The following is a 13,533-nucleotide window of genomic DNA, read 5'->3' as shown; positions in this document are numbered from 1 at the left end:
TCCAATAAGTCATCATCAGTGGGCTTATAGCCTAGCCCAAAAGGTGGTGTGGCAGTAGGAATTATTGGGACTTGAATAGTTGGCTTCTTCACAGTCTTCCCCAAGTTTATCTCCAGAAGGTAATTCATTCTCCTCATCATTTCCACCACGTTATTGTTGTTGTAGGGGGCAAAGTCCATGGGAATCTTCTTTACTTCCTCTTCCTTTCTTTCAAAGCCACATTTCTCAATTTCAAAGCCATCCAAGGCCAATGGCTCATTCTCAAAATCAATACCAAAAATTGGCTTTAGTACAGTCAAAGTATCGCCTTATATGGTAAGTATGGCTCCTTCACATGGAACTGAACCTTTTGGTATAAGGATGAAGGTACGACCTCTGTGTCATAGATCCATGGACTCCCAAGGAGCATATTGAAGCATGATGTTATGTTCAAGACCTAAATCTCCACCTTCTTGATCATTGGCCCTATAGTGAGCTTCTAGTGTTACACTTCCCAAAACAATTCTTCTACAATCATCGTATGCCGTCATATGCTGATCAGTTAGCACAAAGTCTTCAATACTTAGGCCCAAGCAACTTGCAGGCTTTAAAGGACACACATTTAAGGCACTTCCATCATCGATTAGAACCATAATCCTCTTACCTTTGGTATCTATAGTAATATGCAATGGCTCATTGTGGTGCTTCCCCTTCTTTGTCAAATCCTTGTCAGAGCAGGAAATAATGAGTTCCCTACTTATGGACCTAATCATATCCATTAGATCTTAAGAAGTTGTGGTTGTAGAGACTTGGATTTGGTTGAGAAGGTTTACCAGATTCTAGCGGTGCTTGTATGAGGCCATGAGTAAACCCCATAAAGATATATTGGCTTGTGTCTTCTGTAATTGCTTGAGGACCTCATCCTCTTTAGCGGGTATTAGTTGGGTGGCTTTGTTCAAGGCTTCTACTGGGTTGTCTATCTCCAAGTGTGGAGGTTTGAAGTGTTTCCCCCCTTATGATGTAAGCAATTTTTGTTGGGTCATTTAGATCAGTATCTTAGGGTTTGAAGTGTCTCCCCTCATTTGTGGATATTAGATTATTTGATTGGGGTTCGAAGTGGCTCCCTTCATATGTAGGTGCTTGATTATTTGATTAGGGTCCGGAGTGTTTCCCCTCATTTGTGGATGTTGGGTAATTTGATTGAGTTTTGAAATGTCTCCTATTTGTGGATGTTGAATAATTTGTGGTTCTGTTACATCTTCACTACATATGTCATACCTTGTAGTGGATGTCGTACACATCAACTCTTCCCATGTCATCATAAAGCACTAGGGTAGGTCATAAATCAATTCAGACATGTCCTCTTTTCCTTCCTCTTCAATCATCAAGAAATTAATCCTTGGCCTTCTCCCAAAATTGTGGATGGGTAAGGGATTATTAGTGATGCTAGGCCTTGTTGGCGGTGCAATCACCTTATTGTCTATTAAGTCTAGAATTGCATGATGAAGGCCAAAACACTTGTCAATATCATGGCTGGGGCTTTGGTGGTAGGCACATCTCTTAGTCACAATAAATCTTGCAAGTAGTAAGTATGGAATTGGTCTTGGGTCTAAGGGTTTTAACAACCCTTTTGCTTTTAACTTCTCAAATACTTTGCTCACAGGCATATACAACTCATGAAATTCCCTCCTAGGCCTTGAAGGTGGCCCTTGTGATATTTGCACGGGAGCAATCGGTGCAATAAGTTGATAAGGATCATTTTTGTATATATTAGAAACTTATGCAATTTTAGAACTAGATCCTAAATTCTTTTTAAACCTCGGTGGGTCCTTATTCTTTGTAGTGCCATTATTTATTACATCTTCAATTTGGGTTTCGACAGCAATCAAAGCTTTAAAATCAAGAAAATAATGGGAAAACAAGTACTTATGGTATACAGGTAATAAATTCTTTACAACCATGGTTAATTGTTCTTCTTCACTTGGCCTATTCATCATCTATGTAGCTTTGGACCTCCATTTGGTAATGAAGGTAGCGAAGGATTCTTTTGGCTCTTGCTTCGTGGTCTTGAGATCCCTCCTTGTTACATCCACCTCTATGTTGTACTTGAATTGATTGTGAAACTCATGACAAATGTCCTCCTAGCTCCTTGCTCTAGCATTATCTAGGTTGAAGAACCACTTAAGAGCGACTCCTGCCAGAGTGTTTTGGAATATTTGAGCAAGTAGTTCTTCAGTCACTCCCAGGGGTTGTATGGCCCTCATATACATCTTCAAATGGGACTTTAGACAGCCGGTCCTGTCAAAATTATCCAAAGTTGGTATCTTGAACTTGGGAGGCAATCTTATATCAGGGAAAAGTGAGAGTGATTGGTAGTCCATGAGGTCTTCCATCTTGTGAGCTCTCCTAATCATCTCTTCCACCTTGTTTATCCTGTGATTGATCTTTTTCTCTCCCTCCATGGTTGGGGAATCATGGGTCAGTCTTGTTCTCCCCTTGGCCACTCTCTAGGTTCTGAAATTGTTGTACCATAAGGTTCATGTCCTCCCTCAGTTGGATTTGACTAGCTACCATGGTGTTTAATAGCTCTTGAGTGTTTAAAGGTTCTTTAGTGTTCGGATGTTCTCCCTCTTCTGCCATGGTGACAGGATCTTCAGACTTCTTGTGGCTTGAACTTCCTTGTAGGTCGAATATGGGATTGTGATGTTGCAACAACGGAGTGTCTTCTATGCTCACGGGCTTCTATACCGTGATGGGAGTGATGGGCTTGAAACTGGAACTACTAGCTTGAGTGTTGGTCTTGGGTTCTCTTTGAAGCCTTCCCTTTGATCTTGACCAAATTCTCCCCTAAGAAAAGGCTTGGTCGGGTCAATCATAGCTAGGTCCCCATCTATATCAATCAACTAAACAAACAAACACAACATGCAATGCAATTTTAACACGGACTGGCCTAAAGGTAGGATCTAAGTCATTACATTGTAGGGTGGGTTTATTGTTTTATTGTTTCCCATAGCTAGGACATTATACCACCCAACTTGTAATGTAATGAACATTACATTGGCCCAAACAGCATGGTCTATCCATTATAGTCAACAAGAAGTGATCCATGGTTACTGCCACCATATTATTGGTGAGTTCGCCACTAGGTGCTCGAATCTAATGAAGACCGGTGATCCATGGTTACTGCCACCATATTGTTGAGATGGGTGCATACATATTTGTTGTTTTGATGGCATACACTATAACAGTTAGGGAAAGCTCTTAACAATCAACATGGCAACACAAACAAAAATACTATACAAACATCTCAAGACATAAATAAACAAACAACAATATCATGCAAAAGACAAGGGTATACAGTTGAATGATATGTTCAACTCATATGACAAACACTTGACAAGAATTAATCTAAATAAATTTACCTCATGAATATGTCTTCTTTTTAAAAGAAACACCAGATCCATTTTGAGGGTAAAAAGAATAGGAACTGGTTTGTAAAAAAATTAGATCTATTTTTATAAAGGGTAAACAGAAAGATTTTGTAAAAAAAATTAGATCTATTTTGTATAAGATAGAAAAATGTGATTTTATCAAGAAAAATCAAATATATTTTGAAAAGTTAAAAAATGATTTTTGGTTTATAAAAATCAGACCTGTTGTTGGACATAAAATAAAAAACACTTTTGAAAGAGGATTCACATTCATGAGATAAATTCATTATGCATGCATCACATATTAAGAAAAAGAAAAGACTTCAACCTAATTTTCAATCCCTTCTTTTAAATTTCAAAATCTACAATTGTGTAACAAAAATCATATTTGTATTTAATGAAAATATAGATCAATTTTGAGAGTAAAAAAATCAGATCTGTATTTAATGAAAATACAGATAAGTTTTGAGAATGAATAAAATCAGATCTGTATTTAATGAAAATTAATAAAATCAAATATGTATTTAATGAAGATACAGATAAGTTTTGTGAGTTAAATAAATGAGATCTATATTTAATGAATATACAGATCAGTTTTAAGAATTAAAAAAAAATCAGATTTGTATTTAGTGAAAATACAGATCAGTTTTAAGAATTTAAAAAAATCAGAGCTGTATTTAATGAAAATACAAATCAATTTTGCACATTAGAAAAAATCAAATATGAAAAATTCAGATCAGTTTTTGAATTAGAAAAAAATCATATCTGAATAAATTCAGATTAGTTTTTATGTTTAAAGAAATCTTTGATAGTCAGCAGATTTTGAAATTTAAGAAAGAAATCACAACCAACAATCATCTAAGAACATATTAAAGAAAATTTTCAAACAAAACATGGTGATTATATATCAAGAACAAGAAATTATAAAACATGTCAAACCTATTCATGCATCATCAACCAAAATTATTAGAAAAGAACAGGAAAAAAAAAAAAAGGACCTCTTGCACGAGCGTTCTCTTCTAGTGAAACAATATTTTAATATTCAAAGAAATTTATTCAATGCTTTGAAGCCTAAAATACTTTGCTTACAAAAAATAAATTCCCATGGCAAAGGCCTTCAGAACATCTTTAAAGTAAGGGGAAAAGAAGAGAAGAGCCAGAAAGAGGGAGGGATCAAAAAGTGTACAAAGTGTGCTGAATTTTGAGAGGCACCCTCTATTTATAGGGGTTGGAAAGCTTCGAAAAATTAGCTGAATGATTAGATACAAAGTGGGATGTGTCCTTGTCTCTAAAAAATCAAAAATGGTAAGGCTTATCTCAATCCATGAGTCATCGGGCCAGGCCTCAAGTTTGTGCCAATCGGCACTTTTCATGTGCCGAATGGTCCTCTTGGGTGCCGAACCCACATTTGAATTTTGGTCCACTTTGGACTCCTTTTTTTTAGGCTTTTGAGCCAAGACTTGTAGTTAGATGCGTTTTTAATTCATGTCCTAAAAATTAAACCCCCTTTTCTAGATATTCAGGTCTCTATAGTGATGAACATCTTGTAGATAAACACTTCAAAAAAGTCTTGATTATCCACAATTTTGCTGTTATTTGATTATTCACTTTATTCCCATACAAGCAAGTCTATTTTTTACACTAACTAACAACCAATCACAAAATTATTTAATTAATTTTAATTGTCTAGCCAATCAGAATTAATTTAAATTAATCATGCATGGTTGATTCCACCCAAACAAAATGCATGCAAACCGTGCAAACTTGATCATGCGATATCCTTCAATCCAACGGTCCGATTTGGAAATCAGACATATCGTCTTGACTCTTAGAACCTCAAGATCATTTTGAATGAATTAATGCATGCAATGCAACTCTAAATTTTAGGTATATGAATAGTCATTCTGCCCATCTTCCTTGATTAAATTATGGGTGCAAAATTGAGTGTCGACAAACATGCAATTGAATATGAATATGCATTGATGCATAGGTGTTTTGATGCATAAATCACATGAACATACATTTAAGTGTTTGAGCATGAGTTGTTTAATGTTTTTAGTTGAAGACCATGAGTTTTTCGTTTGATGCTTGAATGCTTGAACATGCTTGTTTGAATCTGCTTATGATGTTGCTGCCCTTTTTGTTTGTTGTTTAACACCATGGTAGATGAAAACTAGGTTTGGGATGATTTTCCATGTTGATTGCTTTAGATGCCTGTTAGGGTGTGTGTGAGTTTAGAATAACATGTTAAAAGACCCTTTAATGAGATTAAGACTTAGAACATAATGAATGGAGGCCGACCCACAGGTCAAGAGGGGTTGGGTGCCTAACACCTTCCCATCCCCATATTTAAACTCCAGACACATGCTCTGGTAAAGATCAGTCCTTCCACAAAGGGCGATATATTTATGGTTCCTAGACCTAATCTAGGTGGTGACTCCATTTACACCTTCCGCCATGGTCCATCCTAGGCTAAGGGGTAATCCCATAGTCTTTATTTTTCGGGGGAAGGGGGGGGGGCCCAAAATGCCATCGCGTGCACTTGCGCCCACAATTTGCTAAATAAATGAATGAAAACTAATTAGTAAGGCTTGTAACAAGTGCAAAATTGAAAGGCAAGAAAAGTTTTTGTTGTACAATATTATGAAATCAAGTAAAATTTAAAAAAAAAAAAAAAACGATTAGCTCTCTTTTACTTATTTTATAACTATGAAATTAAATTACTATAGTAGTTTTTAATCCACGTTTATTATAATTTTATTTTTATCATTATATATTTTATATTTTTGTCAAAGGCTTTTTTTTTTTAATTTTTAATGTGAGTTAGAATTCTACTTTATCATAATCTAACTATATGTGTGTGAAACTCCCTCTGGAAAACTCAAACCCCGGCCTTTACCCTCCACACCCAACAAACACTTATACTTGTGGAATGACCATCATGCTTAGGGTGTGAGGTGGTGTCAAAGAGTGAAATTTAACAATATATTAACATAGTTATTAATATAATAATAGATATCTCTTATAAATGTAATTTGTTTTATACAACACTATCTATTCCACTATTTGTAAAAGAAAGATGCGACAAGTAATTGTGTGTAAAAGTTTTTGTGGGAAAATATTATGACATCAATCGAAAATCAAATATCTTTGGTATTGTATACACAATTCGAATGAATATTTTGATTAACTATTACTAAAATTTGATAGCTATTGGTTTTTAGTTGTTGTTGTTTTTTTTCTTTTTCTTTTTCTTTTTTGGGATATTTTACTTTATAAAAAGAAAAATGCAACTTCTAAGGCCTTAACCTTCTTTTTTAAAATGAAAAGTTTTAGTTTAAGAAAAAACCTCCAAAAGGCTCTAGAATTCGATAATTATAGTAGAAGTTAATTATTTTTTTCCCAAAATGAATAGATATTCCAACAAATAAGTTGTATGTATCTATACATACTTGCTATAACATATATATATTATTAAAACAAATTGATGGCTATAACATCAGAGAATGGTGGATTCGACCTTGAATATATCCATTGAAAATATCTAGAAGCTTCAATTATATATCAATAATATAAATGTTCTTTTTCATTTTAATTTGAAAAATAATTAATATATATATATAGTTTTCCATTGTATGATTTTATTGTAAGTCTTCTCTCAAAATAAAATAATTATTTTTCTAGAAATTATGACATTCTTTGTTTCTTTATGCAATTATATCTACTAGTTGAAGGATTAACTATATTATCTCAAGGGAATGCTTATATCTCAAGAAATATAATGGATTCCTCTTTAAGAATATGTGTTCCCTAGTTACTACTTATGATTTCCAACATACTGTTATTTTGACAATTATTGATACCCCCATTTCAATGACACATTATTTTTCACAAGCCCAATTCATGTATTGTATTATATTTTATTATTTTAAGCATGGCTTAAGACTATGTAACATATTGGGGGATTGAGGAAGTGTGGTTTGGAGGGTATGGGTCAGTTTTTTTTGGATCTTTTGCATAAGCCTAGCCTAAGCATGCTATGAAGTTGCTAGGGGCACTGGTAGCACCTCAAACTCATGGAGGAGGTCTTGCACATAAAATTTCCACTCTAAAAGAGCTTTTATTCTCTAGCAGACTGTGGCCCAAAATTTTTGCCTTGACCCATTTTTGCCATTAAACATAAATGACTCTCATTGGCCAACTCCAGTGTCTATCCCTCACTTAGTTAAGCCTCCCAATGGTTTGAAACAAATGAAAATGGGGAGCCAATTGGGGTTTAGTCAAGTGTTCCCCTTAATGATGGTAAAAGTAAATCTTTCTTTTATCCAAACAAAAGCAAACCTGAAAATTACTACTTGCTTAATAGCTTGGGGTCCAAAACCTTTTCTATTAACAAAAACTAGTCACTAAGAGCACCCAAAAATCAATATAAAAGCCCACAATTAGATTCAAAATAGAGGAATCATGTTTTACCCACAAAGTTGAAACTTCAACAACTAACATCCTTGCAATTCTGAAGTTTCGAGGTGGATATATGCGTATAGGGGAACATTCCCTCTCTTTCTCACAATCTCTCTCAATTTTCTCTTCTCGCTGACTATAGGTCGAAGTTTCAGACCTGTTGTGTACTATTTCTGCATTTTATTGTATTTCAATTATGGCATTTTGATTTCTCTCTTTTTAAAGCACCATTAGCCTTTGTTCATTATACATTTGGATTTTTGAGCTTGATTATCCATAAATAAACACTTCTAAAGAAAAAAGTGGGAGATTTGGGCTAATCTTGCATTTTTGGCCCATGTCGCAAAGCGTCCCCAATGTTTTAGCAACTCCAATGGGGAGTCAAGTAGCTGAAATAAGAGAAATGGTATCTCCCCCTACCTATATGCTCTTTACTATATGCTATCTTGTTATATTCACATACTTTCTCGCCTTTTTTGTCATAAATGGGAAAGGAGAGTAGTCAGTTAAGCTTGAGCTAAAATCCAATTGAATCTTAATTGTTGTGAAGCGAGTGTGGGGCCACAATGAGTTTTGGGTTTCCCCAAATCCTAGAGAGTAGGTCTCGGCCTAGGGTGGACCTGGCAGAGGGTGTATAGCGCCCTTGTGGAAGGACTAATCTTTACTATAGCTCATGTTCGGAGTTTAGGTATGGAGATGGGGAGGTGTTAGGCACCTAACCCCACCCCACCCGTAGGTCGACGTCCACTCTTTGTGTTCCAAATCCTAATCCTATCAAAGGATCTTCTAATAGGCTATCTAAACTCACACACATACACACACACACACACACACACACACACACACACACACACTAACATGTATCTAAACATAAAATCATGGTATATTGTCCCAAAAACCCTAACATTCATCTATCATGGCATTCATTCAATATTACTCAAACGCAGAAAAAAATTTACAAGGTAGTAGCATAAAAAAGTATAATTATGAAGCATACCTCAAACATAGCATGACATCATCAACCAAACAATATTCCAAGTTCATCAAGAAACTCATGTCAACCCACCAAAATGCATGTCCATGTAATATGTGACTTATCTGTAGGAAAAATACATGTTTGTGTCACATACAAAACATACGTAGTAGAAAATTAACAGATCTACTTCATTCACAATTGATAACATGTACTATGTAAGTTTCAGAATTTAAGAACAAGAAAGCGTACCTTAGTGCGGTGAAATTCAAAACAAAAATTAGAAGTACTTGGGAACACTTTCAATCTTCACTCCAATTCCACTTAATGCCCAAGAAGTGTGGTCTCTCAATCAGTTTCCAAGAAGAGAATAGGAGAGTGTCCAACACTCTCATAAAAACCATTTCATTCTTTGTATGATCTTAATGAAAGACTCTTATGAAAAGTCTTATATTTAAATTATGTATGTTTCTCTCCTTATATATATAACTAATTATCTAATTGGGCTAACCTTTTGGGCTCTAGTATGTTGCTTGGATGGGAGCAAAAGGGAACAAATAAGACTCTAGCTCCAATGGACCTTGGGCTTTTCTGTCAACTCTTGACAAGTCTTAAGTTACAATTAATTATATTCAATACCACTATATAAATATAATTGCACTCTAAGCCTTATTAATAAATTACATCCCAAGACTTTATTATACTTGCAACCCCTTCATTAAAATATTAATACAAAGTCATGAAAGTTGTCTACCACTTTGAAGATTACTACATGTTAATCCTTGAGTACCCGGTTTAATCCTTTATGTTATTCATCATATATTTATGAAATCCAATTCCATATATATATACTTTAGTAACTCCTTACTAAAGTGGTTGGGCCCAACACTCTGAATAACCAAACCCATTAAATTTATCTCAAGGGAATATTTTATATCTCTGTTAAGAGATTATGAATTCCATCTTGAAAATATATGTTCCATCAACATTAAATGTGGCTGCCCAACATACTGAGGTTTTGGTCGTGACTTATAGATCTCACTCCTGATATATCAAAGCAACCTACACCTTATGATCAAGTCCATTATTCTCTTAGGATTTAGAGTTGATGTAAATAGAAGTCTTGAGATTTATTATTCATTTAACAGTCATTAGGAGAATAATAATTCTCACAACAGTCCAGTTCAATATGTCTTAACTCTTAAAACATATCAACTAGAAGTCTCCACTTCCATGATCAAGACAAATCATCTTAGTTGATATGTTATAGTCTTTGCAGATGAAATGCCCAATTTGATCACCAACTACGAATTAAAATTCTAAGTTTATAAAGAACTTGTGATTTATATCTTCTATGACTTTTCACATAAATCACATACTATGTATCTCATGGACTATGATAATATCCCATTAGTTCATTTATAAATAGTCTCATATAATTAAATAATTTAATTATTTATGACATGCCAATAAATTGGACTTTAGGGCATAAACCCCAACATTGTCTTACTTACCTCACTGCATCACAACACCTATGCATCAATGCAAGTTCATGTTCATGTGCATGTTCATAATGATTTATCAATCACAAACCCTAATCATACAATTCTATCCAAGAGGGATTAAAACATGTTATACTTGTCCCAGGACCCAAAACATGTGAAAAGGAATTAAACAAAACCTAAGACTTGCATTTAATTGAACAAAACATAGAAGAAAAAAAATCTAATTTTCTGGGTTCGAACCTGCATATGCATGCAAACGCCTATGTATGCAAGGACATAAGGCTGCATACGTAGGCAGGAGCCTGTGTACACAAACCTACCCTAAAACTAGCAGGCATACACCAATCAAAACCTAATGTAAACAACCTAGCATGCATCCTAAGTAGACAAACAACGAACCTAAACAACACACAAGAAGCTTTTTAAAGCTTGATTTTGACTATTCCCCTCGGTTAATCTACAAAGCAAAATACCTAGAGGCTTAGTAAGTTTAACTAGAAGGCTTAGGACTAAAATAAGTCCTAGCCAAGAAACTTTAGTTTAAGATGCTTCTTAAAGTAAAAAAGCTTCTCTTTGAATCACTTTTTTTGGAGTGGATTCTCTATATCTTAGGAAAAGGATCAGGGGACCTTTTATAGTGTCCAAAGAGAAGGGGTGGAGGCAATTCCAAGAAATGTGGGATTGCCTCTGCTTAGATTTTGTAAAATACTTGTCTTCTAGGGTTTATGGAACCCTAGTAGCGTACGCAAGCTTGTGGCCGTGTACGTAGGAGTTAAGGATGCATATGCAGGCTCAAGGCTACGCATGCCCCCTTAGGGTTTAGTAAGGATTTTTATCTCTTCAAAAGCATCTTTCAAATAAAAGTATTTCCATAGCTAGACATCAAATTAGCCCTAGACCTACTAGTGTTATTATCATTGGGGAATAGAGGCTTAAGTCGTAAGGGCCACAAAATGAGGTGTCTACAGTTGCTCCATTTCCTTTCCTTGCTTTGATAACCACTCACCCCGAGAACGTCTACCAATTCCTCTGTAAGTATCCTTACCATTTTCATTGTATTTTCTCTAGAATAGTAATGGGGTTTGTAAGGCGAGTAAACACTCTTAAGGTTGTTTTGGCCTTTAAGGCTAGGTACAATATTCCTCACGATGTATTCATTGAATACTGTTTGCAAGAGGCTATTGCTGACCAAAGGTTACTAGGGGCAATTATCATTCCTTTAATTTCTGTGATAGAGTGGGGTGTTAGGTTCCCCTTTAGTCCCCTCCTCCTGCAACTATGATTTTATAGGGTTAGTCCCGACTAGTGTCAACCAAACCTTTACCAAGTGGTCGGGTGTGTAGACAAACTAAATAACCAATTTGGCTTAAAACTCACCCACCATTATATAAACTAAGTATATAATTGTTGAGATAACCTATCCAGAGGCTACTACTTCAAAGTTCGCCAAAGCCAAGTAAGGCTAATTTTGTGCCTCCCTAATTCCAACAGGAATTCCCAAAGGGAGTTCCTGAAGGTGACCGGGAACTGGTAGGCCTAGGAGATCTCTTGCCCAACCACTCCACAGATGGCACCAATTATGGTGGTTTCTTTCCAACAACTTTGGGCTTGTTGTGCTTGGACCCCCAATTAATTTGTATTTTATTATGGGTTTAGCCCACAACGAGAGATCCCAAAAGAAGTCTGGTTGGTGAATGATGGTTTGGAACAGTTGTGTGGTGGTTATTTGCTAAAAATTAGACTATCCGAGGAGAATATCAGAAAATTTAGGTGCCCCTTTGGGTGTCCCGAGCTAGATCACTTTTCCCAAGTACTGTGTTCTAGTTTCTCACTTTTCCCATTTGTTTTTTCCCCCCTAAATGTTGTTCTGATCCCCTCACACTTATCCCGTCTTTCATTCTTATACCCTCCCCCAAGTGGACCCATCATGATGATTTAATATTCTGCATGTGTGTGTGTAAATATGAAATTTGATAACTGTCTAATTAATAATAAAAAAAACAAATATTTTATGAAAATCATGATATGTAAACTAGTGAGCCTCAAATTTTAAGTTGCAAATATTATGTGGTCAAGTAAAAGCCCATCTTAGACTTTATATATGTTTTAATAACATGTACAATGTACAAGAAATTTGGACAAATTATGATTCTCTCTATTTTTTTTTTAGATAAAAAGATAATTTTAAGAATTATATTATTGTGATTTTTTTGTGTAGTTATATATTTTTTCATTGAAAGATTTTGTCTGAAAGCTCAATAGTAAAACTACTAGAGCTTGTTTAGACCCCCAATTTCAAAATAATGGCTTAATTGTTTTTAACCTACTTAACTAAGTGTGTAAGAGTTGGCCAAGTCACTAGCCAATCACGAGATGCTATCAAGCACAAAACTCTTCAGCTTCCAGCATGTGCTCCTCATGTGGCCTTTCATGAGTTGCTCCACTCGCGAGCCAGTTGCGAGTTGGTCTATCTTCACTCACACTTAACCAATTACATTGAATCCCAAAAACGTACAAAGAAATGGTTGAGAAATACAATAAAATTTGAAACAGAATTAAAGCCAACAAAATATAATTGAAGATCACAACTTTACATTGTCAAACTATGAAAGTTGATAATTGTGATGGCATTATAAATTAAAAAACAAAAAAAGATAATTGGGATAGTTATTAATTAGACATTTATTATCATTGTTTTTGTAGGTGTAGATGTAACTACTTATTCTACCATTTAAAATAGAGAAGTGCTATATCCACAATATTTTCACAATATTTTCAAAACAAATCATAGGTGGCTAGTTGTTATTGGTTCTAATTTGAACTTATAACTGAAATTACTTTTTTGCCCCATTACTAACAACTTGTAATAACCTACCACTTAGAATTTGTTGTAAAAATATTGTGGACATAGTATTTCTCTTTAAAGTTTGATGTACTTATATCTTAATAGAGTATTTGAATATAAAATAGATTTAAAATCAAATAGAAAACATATATTATAATAATGATTTGTAAATATGCGAGGCCTCAAAAACTAATATGTCAAACATTTTGTGTGTTCTATAAAAAAATATTTAAAACAATTCTTTTGTGCATGAGTATATGGGATGTGTTCAAATTACACATTTTTTATATCAAAATTTTGTAGCTTAATTGGCAACTTCTCATGCACAAAGTGCGTGAG

This window comes from Castanea sativa, chromosome 4 (assembly GCF_040712315.1).
Source record: "Castanea sativa cultivar Marrone di Chiusa Pesio chromosome 4, ASM4071231v1".
Lineage (NCBI taxonomy): Eukaryota > Viridiplantae > Streptophyta > Magnoliopsida > Fagales > Fagaceae > Castanea > Castanea sativa.
Note: the sequence above shows the minus strand (reverse complement) of the source record.